The sequence below is a fragment of the Trichoplusia ni genome, chromosome 2, assembly GCF_003590095.1.
Source record: "Trichoplusia ni isolate ovarian cell line Hi5 chromosome 2, tn1, whole genome shotgun sequence".
Taxonomy (NCBI): Eukaryota; Metazoa; Arthropoda; class Insecta; order Lepidoptera; family Noctuidae; genus Trichoplusia; species Trichoplusia ni.
Window position 1 is genome coordinate 19,052,466 of NC_039479.1, and position 17,014 is coordinate 19,069,479.

General features: G+C 33.8%; 1 protein-coding gene across 1 annotated transcript in view; it reads right to left on the reverse strand.

The window, feature by feature from the left end:
- LOC113508543 (serine protease inhibitor 3/4-like) overlaps positions 1–11,841 on the reverse strand; it is a 273,260-nt gene extending 261,419 nt beyond the window's left edge. The window contains exon 1 of the mRNA XM_026891651.1: positions 8,474–11,841. The gene's annotated coding sequence lies outside the window, so the exon portion shown is untranslated. The remainder of the gene's footprint in view (positions 1–8,473) is intronic.
- Between the last annotated feature and the right edge of the window lie 5,173 nt (positions 11,842–17,014).

Consider the following 17,014-nt stretch of genomic DNA (forward strand, 5'->3'; position numbering starts at 1 on the left):
CGAAGGTGGTGTGACGATTTAGTCAAATACGCGGGGCGCACGTGGCCGGAACTTGCACAAAATAGAGAAGTGTGGAAGAGTAAGGGGGAGGCCTTTGCCCAGCAGTGGGATCTAAAGCAGGCTACATAAAAAAAAAGCAGATAATATGTCCCTAATAAATGGTGCATAATATTCGTATATTTTTTATAAAATTTGCTACAGATCGATATTTCTTAAACATTGCAATACAGTTACGAATCTCCAAATAGAGGTCCAAAATATAATATTGAATGATACAAATAACTACTTGAAGCATATCCACTCCTGGAATTACGCAGAATTAATATACTTTCAGTCGAGGACAACGCAACGAATATAATAATCCTTGGTGCGAATAATCTAGCGAGAGAAGCTCGTATTAATATAAAAGTAATTTTTCATGACGTCATTATTCTGCTCCGTATAACATTACTGTTTCATTTCCACATTTTGTATGGGCGTACTTATTCGTATATTAGGCCTATTATGGGCCAATCTCGACCATACGAAGGTCTATTGCTATTTATACGAACGAGAAACTACGTCAGTCCAGTAGTGAATGGCGTAATATGTAATTTAAGTGAATGATGATCATTGTACACATCCTTTATTGCAGTTAACTTTGTTTTGCGTTTATCCCGAAATATAACTTGTGAGTTAGCGTTAAATGGATGTTACTGTTAATGGGATTAAGGGTATTAATGCGACGTTCATGTTTACTTTGAAGAGATTTTATTGTTGTTCTGATTTTGGGAATTGTTATGTTTTGGCAATTGAACTTCATTTAATTTATGATGGTACTTTTGACAGATTTGTAAAACGTTCACTTTCTTAATAAATGTTATTGAGTATAATTGATTAACACATTCATTATCACTATCATAATCACTACATACTATTCTTTCTTCCATTTCACATATTGTTTTAATGGAATTTACCGTTTAAAAATGAGAGTTATGATTTCCAACCTATATTTCGACTAAACACAAAACTGTTTCAAGTTTTCAAATAATATTTCTAAGAGATCATTTTTTACTTACAACTATAAAAGCTCTACAAAAATATGTCCTTGTACCCGTCGGTTTCACATTTCGCGATATTTTAAACACTCGAGAAATTCTCAAAAACGTTTAGGGACACACAAGCGTCACGTACGGAATCTTTAGAGTGGGGCCACTTGTCTCACGACACCATAACTTGGAGCTCATAAATCAGGCCTGCTTAAAACTCGATTCCGTCTGACAAGAGAAGTTTTTACAGCTTACGACATTTCGCTACAGTTGGGGATTTTTTTTTGGCGTTAATGTTCACCGCTTTTGGTTTGGTTTCCTTATAATACTTTTGTTAATGATTATTATAAGTATATGTAATTGTTTTGGGGAGTGCATTTGTCGGTACTTTTATTATTCGATCAAAGGTTGCTTGGAAAACTTTTGAAACGGCGTCGGTTTGTAAGTTCGGAAACATTTTGCAATAAAAATAATTTTACTCATCGAATAAAATATAGACTTTGTGCTAAATCATATTTTGATACTTTGGAAGAGAAATCAAAAATCGTCACGCTGTCGTATCGTCCCTTTTAAATGATCTAGCTTATCTGCAAACACATGTCACAGGGAGAAATTAGTAAAAAATGTCAGCTTTGTAGACATCAGGGGTGGTCTGCGGTAACACGTGTTGCGGCCGATAGTTGTGTTATTGCTTGTTTGAACAGGGGATAAAATAACACGAGAACTTACCTTGTATTGGTAAGAAAATTGTTGTTCTTATAAAATTGGGAATGTTATTATAATTACATATTTTGTTTTATTCCGGGAGAGTAAAAAAAATCTTTATATTTGTCTACTCATCTCATTAAATAGCATATTTTAGCTTAACACCGTAAAACCTTTCCTAAATAGGAAGAAGCATATGCCCAGCAGTGTGCATATATAGGCTGGTATCAAAGCTTTGAAATAAATGTTTCATTTTTCTATGCCTTTCCTTAACTATCATGTACTGTCAATAGCTGCCTCTCTATAGAGAGATAAATAAAGAAACAAAAAAATACCGAGGTGTGTTATGTGTCAATCCAAGGTGTCATACACCTTCACACCAAACATCATCGAAATCGATCCTGTCGTTTCTGAAGAAAAGGTAGGCGACACACACACAAACAAACGTTACATACTTGCGCATATTAGTGTGATAATATCATGACAAGTGATTACCCCCAGCAGTCCTATGGCCCCGTACAGGGGTCCACTGAAGCATGACAATGTTCTGTCTTAAATTATCGTAACATTGAAGCGTGGCCTGATAAGCTAAACATTACACGTAACCCGGATAATATTACGACTGCCTGCCTTTATCGCAGGTAAATTTAATGTTTTGTTCATTTTAATGAGGACAATAAGGGCTCTGTATTATTGTAAATACATTTTCAGTGAATTTTGTGTTATACGTCACCGGATTGTTATTTACCTACGATGGGGATGGTGGTTATCTTGTTAGCTTTTTTTTAATATGGATTTTTTTAGCTGAAATATTTGAACAATAAATAAATAGTTTAAAACAAAAACCTTCTTCTAAATACTTTTTGAGTTTACTTCACCAAACCAAATAGGTTTGTAATCAAAAAACTATTTTATAAATAGACCGTTTACTGTACCGCAATATTTCCTCAGAATGTACTTTCTTTCATCAATCGCCAAAAGCAATATTAAGACCCAATGTGAAGCCAGTCTTTCGTTATTTACCTGGCAAAGTTCCAATATTGATGTGTGGCTGAGCATTTCCAATTGAATTTTAAACAACGCCAAACAAAATAATGCTCCCTCCTCCGTAGGGTGGCCATGCCTCCAATTCTAATAAATTACGTGTTTCAATAAAACTATATCCAAAGCAATGGTATACTGCAGCAAAGACCCTCGCAAATTAGCAGTGGTCACTTTCCGCTTCTTAATGGTGCCAAATTTTCAATATTACATCACCTTAACTCGTACTATCAACAATAAACCCTAACTCTTCTACGCAAAGCTCATTTTCATTGATTTAAAATTGTCGTGTAACAACAATAGAATTTAAACTTTACGTCCTAAATTCTAAGGTGTAGATTCAATTACGGGTAACGTGTAGTGTGTCCAGAAAATTGTTTTTGTTGTCCTAATCGTCTCTGGGTCGGACAGAAGTGACAGCATCGGTTTAACTAAGTGATTTTATAAGGGAAATGCGACCAAACGCAGGCTTAGGACGCCCCATTGTTTGTATTATAATAATTGCACAGTAGGTGACGTTTGTAAACATTGCGGCGACTTTAAACCCTCCTTTGGATAATATAATAACTGTATCGAATTGAATTTTGTACAGATATAACTGACTTTAAGCTTTTACGTCTTTAGAAAGTTCAAAATATTGGTTGATTAAAACATTATGAAAGCGAAATTAAAAATTGATCACACGCAATGAGTTAGCTCATTATGAAAAACTCCGATTAGGATTACCTAACTTATATCATTTAAATACAGCAATCTGTTTAGATTTTTACTTGTTCAGATAAACGAATTTTTAGTCTTCTAATTCGTAAAAAAATATATAATGCAAAACAAAACGTTTAAAATTTGATTAATTATAATTGTTTTTTAATTATTAATATTTTCAGTTTAATAATCTGCCTTTCAATTCCTTGTTTTCAAGTTTAGCTAGTCGCAAAGCACATACTACAGACATTATCCAATTCCCGGTAATTGTAGCGACTTGCGTTGCAGTGACGCCGACACCGCTTGTTCCCAACTATCGTATTTAGCGAATTAAGTTAAATTAAGCTTTATTGAATGGAATCGTTTGATAGTTACAATCAAGTTCTTGGTATTGGTTTTGTTTTATATAAGTTCTCAGATTGTGTTTGGACAGAAGCATTAACAATTTTTTTTTCTTAATATTTGCCAAATAGAAAACACGATTTCGACCACAAACTGTTATTTACAAATGCTTTTTGGCTTAACGTTATTATATATTCTGAATGCATAAAAAATGCAAGTTTAAAATTTTCCAAATAACAATCTTCGTATCGACCAGCGACAATGCAATGGGAGCAACATATTTTTTAAACCTACTCAGTATGAAAATTCTAGAAAAACTTTCGAAACTTAATCCTCTGAGATAGTGTGTCGAGTTACAGTTGCGTAGAAAGTTTGTTCTTAAGCTTGCCGGTATAATTTCTTTTTTCTTATCTTTTGTAAGAAGCAGCGACCTTTTTAGTACACCCGCTATTTCGTTGCAGGGATTAGTTTTTTTAAACTCCCTCTTAAAAGTCTTCCTCGTTCGTCGTCGTTCACATAGCATGGATCTTAATGGTAAAACTGACAATATGGAAATGATAAAAATGGAATTGTGGGAAAGGGATTAAAGTGACAAGTAAATTGTTTCAAGGACTAGAATAATCTAGAACAAATTAAATTATATTTTTGATTTGTGTTATAATATTGCTGCTCTAAATATTTTAACTTATGACTGAATCTTGTACCCAAAATAGGATTTTAAAAGTATAATAGAGTAAAATTCCATTATTTTTAAATTCATGGTGATTCACCTCCAAAACCTACATATCTGTACAAAATGCGTGGTACATTAAAAGAATCAGTTGATCAAAGTTGCATTCGTATGTACCTTTAAAATTCGTTTAAAGACTCTTCAAATGTTGTTATTGTTATTATTTAATCTTATCTAATCCGTAAGGTGAACCATAAAAGGATGTCCTCGACCTTGTATTATACGAAACATGACAAACGCTTAAAATTTGCGATACCGGATGTTTATACAACTTTTTTTCTGTCGCCGCAGCTGCATACTTAGAATTTCCGGATTTTGTTTTTGCATTTTCGAACATGCGTTTTTGGCATATTACAAAATGTGATCATCCGGGTAGTTCATTTGTTTTAGAAAAAAGTGTGCTATACTTTAACATTGCAACTCCTTCGATAAAATTACATTGATTTCAATATTTGTTCAAAACTAGTCAAAAATTATTTTCTGTCATACCTTGCCCTTTAAAATCAGTTCTTCAATATAATAGACTCCGTCCCTAATAATAGGTTGTTAAGAAGCTTTAAATTTAGACGCTTAAATTGAAGCTCACGCATGGATACGTTTGTCGGTGGCTTTTGTCAATCGTGGGATAATATCTTCGCTTGAATGTTTTCGGTTCAATAAGAAACAAATGCTTGTGATGTAGTACTTAATAATGTCTTTAATTTTGTTATTTTCGACTTCTTATGATCGTAAATACATCTGGATCTGACTTTTTGTTAACAATGTTTTTGTCCAAGGTAGAGTCTTCTGCACTCATTTATGAATTTACTTGTAGAATAATGTTCAGTAAAATTGTAGCTACCGCCAAGAACTACAAAAAAGAGTTGATGACGGTATTTGATCGCCAACCCCCATAACAATAGTTGACAGGGGTTACCATCAACCCAACACTTCAATATTGGCCACTAGTTTTATTAAACTATAAACTACGTAGTTAGTACGCCGTTAAGGCCTAGCGAAACTGTCACGGTCACCGACCAATTAATTCCAAGATATTCAACGTATAAATTGGTTGAACCAATTTGCTAGTTATAAATTCAAAATGCATCCGCCCGGAAAATTGTATTGAGACCCCAGTTTACCCGGACAAGTTCGGATGGTAGGAGCTTAAACCGATCCTTATCTCATCGTGTGATATTGTATCTGGTAGTTTTATAGCGGCTAAACTCGGCTTTTGTCCACCCGAGTAACCAGACGTTGGGCACATGAATTTTGGGCAATCTCATTTGTTGGGATATTAGTAATGAGTTTCTGTTACGTATAATTTAAATGGTATGATAAATTGGTATTCTTACGGTCCATACGTATTACGGTATTACTGAATATGTAGCTTGACATCTTTAGTGCGGCAATCATGCTGAGTAATGGTTCTGGGAGTTTTAAACTTTTACCTTTTCCACTTCAATTACAAAACAATGTAAAACGTTAAGTCGCGTTTTATACGGAGGTCTGTCGGAGCATTCTATTTAATCAAGAGCCCATATAACGGCTTCATAAACGTTACCCATGGCGGTTACATGAGGACCATAAAAACTAAGCGATGCCTACATACATACCCTAAAATCTGAATTTCTAATAACATCTCTGGAGCAAAATGAACATGCAAATATAGCGTACACATTAATTTTTGTAGATCTATTTTGCGCTGGATGCGCTACGCTTATACGCACTTTTTAATTCATTGTACGCACTTGTAAATTCATTCACTGTGCATAAAAAACGATTTTCAAAAATATTTGATATAAATAAATCTTTTTTCAAATGTAATAAAATTTGTTGAAAGAGTAATTCTAAAATCTAAAGGCCAAAAATTTTAATTATCAACATCCCATTGTCCTTGTTTTTCTTCACTCCTTAAACGATTTGTTAGGTATATCATATCATTGTAGACACATTATAGTAAGTCATTACAATATTAACTGACTCGAACAGTACTTAGACGGCTAGACTTAGATAACATCAGTCACAATGCCATCTCTTATCGCTGTCCTATCCAGTGCTCTATCCTCAACACACAGCGTTAAGATCGTCGCACACGTAACCCGTTAGAGCCCCAAAATGTTTAATTTTGTCCCCCATCTACCCCACAATGGTCCCAAATAGGGGGCTGCCTCCCTAGAAGTCACCCGACCACTTGCGACTTAATATATGATAGGTATAGTGCACCTTAATCACATATATAATTGCAACATTTATTTTGTTGATTAAAATACTTCTTTTATTGTAGAGTCGGCAAAAATTGTAATTATTGTGTTTATGCTGTCGCTGCCAGTGTTGCGACAATTTTTTGTAGCTTTTTTTAGGGTTGTCGAGAGTGTGTTAGCGTGTGTAAAACCGTCGCTATTTGTAATTATTAATATAGTGCCGGTGTTAAGTCGAATTATATTTCAATATTATTATTACAATGGAAATTTCTTGAAATTCTGATGTAGACATTAAAAGTTAAGCATGTGTTTTAACGCAGTCTTTGCTTTATTGTGTTTTAACTACTAGATGAAACTTATTAACTTTAAGCTTAATAACGTTTTCATAAAATAGAATGAAGATAAAATGAAATAATGCTTATGACTCTTGTGCTACCATTACCAACCATAGAAGAATGTACGGTTAGCAGCGTTGAGCGCCGACAATTTAAACGCTCTCACTCTTCACGAGACTCAAAGTTTATCGTGGATCGTAACTAGGAGCCCGATGTAGGTACAGTTCTACCACAATCCCCAGACCTTCCTCCCCTCTTTTGTTCCACGAAATTTAGAGAACCGAGACGGAACATGACTAAAGTTTGGGGTTCAAGTTAGAGTGGTGCTTTGAAGCAAGGAATTCCAGATATTAAGCACTTGTGCATTCATTCGTGTGTTCTTGTTAGTACTCGCTGTTAATAGTCGGTATAAGGAAAATTTTGAGCTAACCTAATGTTCTGGCATTTTGTTTCCAAATGGATAATGCGGGGGAGGTTGTAATTATTGCTTTTAGGAGGCAACTTGATGAAAATGCATTATGTAATTGTCTTGACGCTTTTTGGCTTCTTACAACTGAATATCTGCTTGTTACATCCCTATAAGTAGAAACATTCTTGAGACTTCTAATTGAAGCATGAAATGAGGATTGATTTGAGTTGAGGCATTGATGACGATATAAGCAATTTTGACCAAAAAGACCACATACGGAGGTTTAATTTTTTTTTCCTAGAACAGTGTTTTGGGAAAATTTTATAAACATAGACAATATAGGATACCTGGAAGGTACATAGGCCAGTGATATCCAAAGTACCACATACTGGGAAATTTTCATCGTCCGGATTAAATAGAAGCCGGTATAGTACAATAGGCCCACAGATAGAACACAAGGCTTTACTTGGAACATGTGTTGTGTTTGAGACTGATATTTTGAATTTCGAGTTACATGTTTTGTTTAGAAACTGTTAGCCTTTCAGTGACGTCATGAGTATTAATATTGTGATAGTCATCACAGGGCAAGCGTTTATTAGAAAAAGGGGTCAAGTGCGATTCGGTTCGCGATTCCGTAAGTTTCGTACAAGAAGAACATAAAAACAATTAATTTAATTTGCATATTTCTAACAACAATTATTGCTATAACTACTATGCAAAACTGTTACTAATATTTCTGTTAATTTACTTAAAGAACTCAGAATATAATCATGTACCTACCTTACTTAATTTGATTCAGAATTATTTTATGACTTTCTATTTTATGTTCCGTTTTTTCCAAGGTATAATGGATTTAAAAAATCTCACCGAAAACCAAAGGCCAAAGAGGGACATTTCACTTTCCATTCACCATCCTACCTGTATAATAAAATATTTTCATAGAAATAATACGCACGTAAATATTTCATTAGCTTAAATGTGATGTAGCTGAACCGAACCTTTTACGAGGTCTCTTCAAACGTAAATAATGTGTTTAAAAAAAACCTTTTTGTTCTGCGGAATACTAGGGGCACTTTAATATTTATATCGTAGTGAATAGAGCACTCACTATGAGTTCCTGAGCATTACTATTGCCGTTGCGGAAGTAGCATGGCGCTCTACAAAGTATAGATCGCTCTCTCGCTTCCACATTGTCAACAGGGCTACAGAAGGTCATAGTGCGGACAGATATAGGGCAGCATAGCAAAAAGGTTATATTAAAACTCTATATTTAGATAAATACATTATTCCAATTAATATGAAACTATGCTTTTTGTCTTAGGATTAAATGTTAATCTTGACTTTTTGATCGACCTTTCGAGTTTTATGTGGTAAACAAGTTAAAATGTATGATAAGAACTCATAAGCTTATCAGTCTTATTTGACGCGTTTGTTTTACTATCATCGTTTAAAAGTAACATTACTTCATAATCAACATTAAAACTGCGAAATTACACAAAAAAAAATGTCCACATTAAAGCACGGGCCAAAAGACCATTAAAAAACTATAACATAATTAAATACCTTCATCAAATTTCCAAATACATGGACCCATCGCGTTCCTCCCAAATTCTAAACCATTATCAGACGCTTATTAAAATAATTGCAGCATAATCAATCTTAACGTGTACGTATTAGATGACACCAGATACGAGCTTAAGAATCCACGTTGTCCCGTGTACCATAAATCAAAGTCACGCTGGGTCTTTTCAATTAATTCACGCTTGCGGCCGTAATATATTTGCATCAGAATATGTAATCGGTCTAAGCGTCCATTGTCGGTGGTACTTAGTAAAAAGGGTCAAGATTTGTTCGTACGGGCCTATTGTGCGATACACAATGTCGGCCGGTGTTTGTCTTACTCATTTCGTTGCCGTTTATATTTGATTTCGACTCATTTTCTGGTCTACTGCCCGTTTAGCCCGTACTAAGTTTTTGGCCGAAGATTTTCTCCCGTTTCACTGGTGTTTGTGTGTATAACGTATCATGATTGTACTAGATATTTTGAAATAACATTTTTGTTTTGTTTTCAGGTAAGAGTTTTCGCTGTTTTGTGGAGTTATGTGAGTTTGACCTAGATTAACGAATTATGTTAGTGTTTGGTTAGTTTTGTTAAGCTAACTAGAAATTTAGTCTGAGCTTTTTGATTTGTAATTAAGAAAAACAAATATTATGTGCAGAATTTCAAAAACATGAATATTACTAGACTATTACAGCTTAGAGTTATACACATTATATTCAGAGAGCAGTTTGACTTTATTACGATAACATTCATAAAATACGCATTTATCCGACCTTCGGTTGACAAAACAAGCAAGTACACATCGTTTGTAACGTAATAATCCCATGAGTCAGTCGTTCCTAGAAACATATCAATACCGCTAATGAATTCCGTAAACTCGCGGAATATGTGGTTATTTTCGATAAATAAATACCATGTCTACGTGTACACACTCATGTATCATCTACCAAGCCTTTTTCCAACTACATAATATGTTGGCTTCCAGTCTAGCCGAAAGCAGCTAAACACACTCTGTTTCACTTATCTGACCTTCTATCTGACTTATGTCTGCTTATATGACCTGCTCAGCACAGTTACCCGAGCATCATTTTACCCCATAGTAAGACAGAGTGTACCCCGAAATACCGGGGAATTACATACATGATCATTGACGAACGAACCTTTGATCGATCGAAACGGCTGTTAGTTAGCCTCGAATTCCTCCTTCAGAACGGAGGCCTAGAAATTATGGAAAAGTCTAGACAAAATGTCTTTTATATCAATTTTCATATGAATTTGGAGACTGGGGTGGTTTCGATCATTATCTAAAGTTCGTAATAGTTTTTGGCGACTTGCCATAAATACCGTGCAATGGAGTACACATTAAATAGTGTCTTGAAGATAAATACTACTTTAATATACTGGCACTGCAATAATGTGACTTTTTGAAATAAACCTAAATTATTTTCACATTTTGGTATAAAAATTGTAGCTACGTTAGCAACGTCGCTGTCTCACTAATAGAGACAATAGTCAAAAAATCTTATACATAATATATATATCTCAGAGGACAGAAAAATTGTCAAAGATGACCAATTAATTTACCAAAGATACCGCTAACTGCGCAAAATGCACATGCTGGCCGAAGTAAATCCCAAACCCAAAAACACCCTTCTTTTGGGAAGTGATACTTTCTTGAAATGGTTTTTTATAAATAGAATCGATATTTACAATAATAAATCCTTCAAAAATACATGAAAAAGAAGTGCACTCTGCGCAATAAGGTCTTATTACCTTATTGCGCATTGTCATAATTACTGCTCAAACCCGTTTACCTAAAATGACTATGTCTGAACAGAAAAAAATATAACCTCAAATTCCTAAACCTCCATTCAGCGATTGTCTCCGAAACACAAACGTCTATAAGCGCAGAATAACACAATAACATAGTTTTGTTGGTCCGTTCACTGTAATTGAATCGTTGGACGATGTCGCTCGGGACTACAAGGTCGATTCGAAATGTTATTCATATGGGAAACTGCGGAATCACTCCAAACACCGAAATATAGTTTAATTAACATTTGTATGTAATCTGTGTTGTGTGGGATTTAAATCTGGCTGGAAAAAAGGAGATGATATGCTTCCTTTTTTGTGTGTGTTTTTCATAGAATTCGGATTGTCTGTTTTAGGTGATACGGAACAGCTTTCAAAATATTTTACCATGATATTTGATGCATAAAAGAGAGCTTAGTTTGAAATGATCCTCTTGTTCATGAAAACAAAACACATGAAGTTTCATATTGCGTCTTATTATTATAGGCTGATAACGTAATAGGTAAAATAAAACCTAAGTTCAAAATTCGGAACACAATTATCATTTAATTTATCATTCCTTAGCCATTATAATGTTAAATTTGACCCTTTAAGTACGTGTCGACTTTCGTAATAGGTTGGTGGAAAGCTAAGCGCCTCCTTATTGGTCTGCTCAACCTTTCAAAGGCTAATGAGAGGCATTACAGGCGTAACTTAAGTATCTAACTTAACGCTTTCTTTGTTTTCTAGAAATTAATTTAAGTTTTCAATGTTTTAGCTTTTTGTTGGCGGCTCACTTGATTGAGTGCTTTGAAATTTTCATAAAGATCAAAATAAGATTCAATGACAAAACATTTTTTTTTAGTTTTCTTTGGGATGGTTCATTATTATATGATGCGACGGTTTACTCTCGCATATTTATCGGAATTGGGCGATTCATTTTGGGCTCAATCAGAGACCTTAATGTCCTTAAGACTTAGTCTTTTAGTTTTTAAATCACGAGTGGATGTACAAGCCTTTTTAAACATACTTACAACTTTAAAAAATCGAAATTTTAATCAATAAAGAAAAAAATATATCTCAGTAACAACAAAATTAAATCTCGAATTTAATATTAATAGCACTTTCTAGCTTACGCAATCCATATCTTAACCCTTTCTCGACTAGGACATAAACCAGTGCTAGGAAATCGAAAATTAAACGTATCCAAAATGGCGTCTCGATCGCTATAGAGGTCGACGGTAAATTGTCGGATCACGCGCCTCTTGAGGGTTAGGCATACTTTTTCTGCGGCCCTCAGGCTAGAATTTACTGCTTATAAACCTGGAACTAGGAAGGTTTTTGTAGAGTCGGTATGTTAGTGGTCAAGTATTGGCAATTGTAAATAGTTAAAAGTTATGACGGTTAACTGACGAGTATTTATCGGTATTGCCTGACTATTTTCGGACCCAACTGGAGTCGTGAGAAGAGCGGCGCGGGGGAGGTAAGTCGAAAAAAAATGTAGATAATTTTAATGAAATTTACAATTTTTATGTTCTGTTCATTGTTCATTTTCATTAAAACATTAATTATTTTAGTTTCTGCAATAAGATAACTAAGACTTTTTGCTTTTAATATAAATGAGTCTTCTACTCATAACTAAATTTCACAAAGATGCACATTTTCAAAACACAATAAAAAATCACCCGAATTATTTTAACAATTATTGAAACTGATTAAAACTTTTAAGAATTTTGCGTGGATTATTTATATTTCTACAACTATTTAATTAAAAACATTTTTTTAACCAAAGATTAAAATTATATGCCGCAACCAAACTTTCGTACATCCACGTAGGGCTAAAGGAGCCAGTTTCCCCGTGAGAAATACTGGCAGTAATGGCGGCCCGTGATTTTGGTACAGACTTCAGATAATTGCGAATTTATATCCAGTTTATACTGGATTCTATGCATATTTTAGACGAATGACGACTCTATTTATATTTCATTTGGATTTATAGGATTACTGGTACCTAAGTACCAAAAGTGGCTCTCGTATAGTCCAAGAAGGGTTATTTTGGTTTTTTAGTACTGGTATCTTGTTGGCTACTTTTTGTATATATTTTTTGTGTCCCGAATACTCGTGCATAAATGTAGGTTTAAAAAATATTAACTAAATCTTTTACATTATATACGAAATAATTTACGTATTCATAAGTAAAGAAAACACTTTATTCTGTATTTCAATACCATAATGGCAAAACGGTGAAAATATTTCTTGATTAAACGATTTTTTTTAATAAAATAATATCTGAAAAGAACACATCTCGCCTCACAGCGCTTTTATAAAACCGTCTGAATGTGAATATTAAAAAAAAAACATTTTTTTGTTAATTAAAAATTAAACAAAAGACTCACTTCAAAGTATACAAAACTTTACAACAATAATTACCTCACATGCATTCAACCGACTCGCAAGTCCGACTTGTAACTTTAAACGGTTGCATCGGTCATTTTGAACGGTAGTGTACTTATATACTAATTTCCAGAAAGTTCCATTTAACTACATCAAGTATCAATTTAGCACCTGTACGTTTCCACAGAGAGGGTTATTAACACACGTTGTATGTTTTGACGCTTTCCATAGACTAGTAAGTGTTACTTATGATAATTGTAAGGGTTTTTCTTCAACTAATTAATGAAACCTTTAAAAATATCGTTACATTTCAATGAAATACGTATTAGATTAAAAACTTGACAATTATGATGACTCTATGTGGGGAACTATTTGAATTTGGAACAGCGTTCTCAAATGCTATTCTAGCAATATTACATTACTTCACAAAACGCAACTAACTTTTATTTTTTTATCTGAACTGATATCGTGATAAAAATATACAAATAAAAGCCATAAAAGTAAGAATAAAAAAAAAACAAAACAAGATCAATACAGTTGCAGCAATTATTTTCTGAAATATGATCTCCATTCTAACCGATGCACAAAATAAAATGCAAAAAAATATAAACCCAGGACCACTTTACGTTCATTCCGTACTGGAAGTTTTTTAATTAACTGCTACCATAACGACAATATATCACTAATCTGGCAACACAGAAAATAACAGCTGTTTCGGCATTACTGCAGCCACTAATTAAAAACAAACAACGTACAAACGGACGCGTGATTTATTATTTATTACGCGTTTTGTCAACGGGCGGATTATGTGGATATTGAATAAGTGATTTTTGATTGAAGTTGTATTGCTGTTATACTTAAAAAAAAAAAAACTGGGCACAAGTTATCTAAGTATTGTGTTTAATTATTGAGATTACGAGACAATGTCTCGTAGATTTGAGGGAAATACACGATAACGCTTTTTTATGCGTAGTTTCGTCCAAAAATTAAGAATAATAAATGTTATCATTTTTTAAATGCCAAATTTAAAACAACTCCGACAAAAATAATCATATTTATAATACAAAAATTCTAGTCCATTGTCAGTTCCGAATCGACAAAACGTTCGTTTTGTAGTCACCATTGTGACTTACCATCAATTCGTGCAGTAAAAGTAGAAATCTTATAGTCTATTTATAAATCTGACGATAAAAAAGAGCTTTCGATATTAAGGTAATATATAGTAACGTATGTCTACTTAAACTGGTAATGGTCACTGAATTACCATTAAGTAGTCGGTCGCTTTGTTCAAGTGTATAATATAATGGTACAGAAGCCTGCATGGTGTATGTCGTTACATGCTTATAAAACGGACATACAGACACAGAGTTTGTAAAACCATTGCTATTAGATAACAGTTTATTTTTTGACAAGAACATAAAATGCACTAAAAACGTAAAAAAAGTGTCTTGTCTTGTCATAAATCAATATGTAACAATAATTTTAGTATAATATTAATACACGTCTTATAAAGCTAAAACTAATACGGTCTAAAAATACCTAATAACTTTAAAATTTAAATGTTTTCAGATATTAACGTAGTCTGCAGTCTGCAACGCAATAAAAATATTTGTGAATATAACATGAAAATCTATTGTTAAACCTAAACGGCTTTATTCGGAGAAGAAAAAAATCAATAGTATAATATTAAACCGAAATTTCATTCTAACTTTATTTTTTCTTGAATTATTCTTCATTCGTCTTTATATTTCGTAGAGCGTGTGTGCCATTGAATATTATTTAAATTCAAAATATTATACATTCAAATTACCATAACATAAAATTTAAAGCTGATAATACTCCATAAAGTTCAGCCGTACATTTAGCCGTATGTCGCCCAAATGTCTTAACCGCTCCTGGGCTTAAACCGAGTTTAACTCGTACTTACAAATCAACGTGGCCATTATAATAATGCATCGGCCATCATTATGCCCGCTTTCTAAGGATAAACATATTATTTATCGCTGGTACAGGCTAAACTTTTATGACCCATTAAAAATAAAACCACTTACTCTTATCGACTGATTTATTTTATTTTGGAGACCTTATTTTGCTGTGGCAACATTGTGATCTGCTTTCAAATTTTGACAGTCATTAGAATGATGTCATATTTTGTCACATTTAAAAATGGAATAACAGAACGACTTTTAAAATAACTTGAATTAAAAGTAAATTTTGTAACATTTACAACGCCGTTTAAATGAAGTGTGATATATTTTATTTAAATGTATGTTTTAAACTATAAAACGACATAATTATTTACAGCTCACGGCATTGCAGTAGCACATAAACCCTCTGTATTTGTGCTCGTTCCAACGATCAGCTGAACTGATTAGTTGTATCAGATGTGCCAGTATCATTTGTAGGCAAAATGGCAATGCAGTTAAACCAATCGGACCTAAAGAAGCTTGTACGGACATGTTGCTTATTATTAAGAAGTTTTCTAATAGCTTCCCACTAATGTCGTCAATTGGAGAACTCAAGACAAAGCGACTTGCTAATAAAAATAAAATATAAAGTAGAGAATACAAACTTCTGAACTCTATGAAAACTGACTCGTTTTTTTTTATAAATAACAAAGCACACGCTCTTTTAAAGAATTGAAAACCTTAACACTCAATATATGAAACGCAAATCAAAATGTTCATTCACCTTTTTTTCGCTTTGTCACTCGACTTTATCGATGAAGAGCTACCAATTGACTGCAACGCTCTCTATCAAGTTATTATAAAGCTTTCGTAGTTACAACAGAGCGATTCCCATATTTTACACTTACAAGGGATGATAAGCTGCTCACACTATTATCATGTCTCTCTTACTTACCTCCGTACCAATATTGGAAACAAAAAGAGATAAGTAATCTGACTTGATTTACTCCCATTTCTCTAGTCCCGATACAAGCGGGGTTTATCCAAATTTATTGCGATTATACCAGTACATAACGGGTACCACGTTACCGAGTATTTAATCTTGAATGTGGAGCGGCGCTAAGCCTTCGTAATGGTGCTATTTCGATTCCAAGTTTCACATTAAAAGTTATGACAAATGTTGTTTGGGATTACGTGTGAAATACTTGATCCAGTCTCGTATTTTCCACTAGTTTGGATTTAATATCTGATAAATTTGTAGAATGGACTCCGTTTTGGCAGGTTATGGTCATCTTTGAATTTGTGGGCAAACAAACGATTTGGTAAATCATCTTTTACATATTTGAGCGTTGCTTGCCACCTGCGATGATTTGAAAGTCATTGTGTTGAGTGAATATGAAATGACTCTTCATACATAAAGTCATGAAGTAAGAAGATTCCAATCGGCAACTCTGTAAGAATGCTGATTGATTGGCTAGACAGCTGTCCGTCGACTCGTTAGTTTTAAAGTATTCTCGGCAGTAAGTCTCTTTCCTTATCTCCGTCTTGTAATAAAACATGAGCTCATAAAAACTTCCACAACTAAAATTATGCTTCCACCGCCACGACAGAGCCTTCTGAAAGTAATAACATATGCCATCGCTTACTTTTTCACGAAAGTGTGTTTACTGTATATTTCTAAAACTAATGTGAATAGACGACGTGTGTATAACTCACTGGAAGCCGAGATTATGATTCTTTGGCGCATTTTGTGTAAGACATCCTAACTGATACGTATGATACACTGTACTTTGCACTTTAGGTATTGCACATAAAGTCTAAATTGTAATACGTAAGTGCCACACTTTACGCTGTTTCACGTCGGTTCCAAAACTCGCGACACTGCG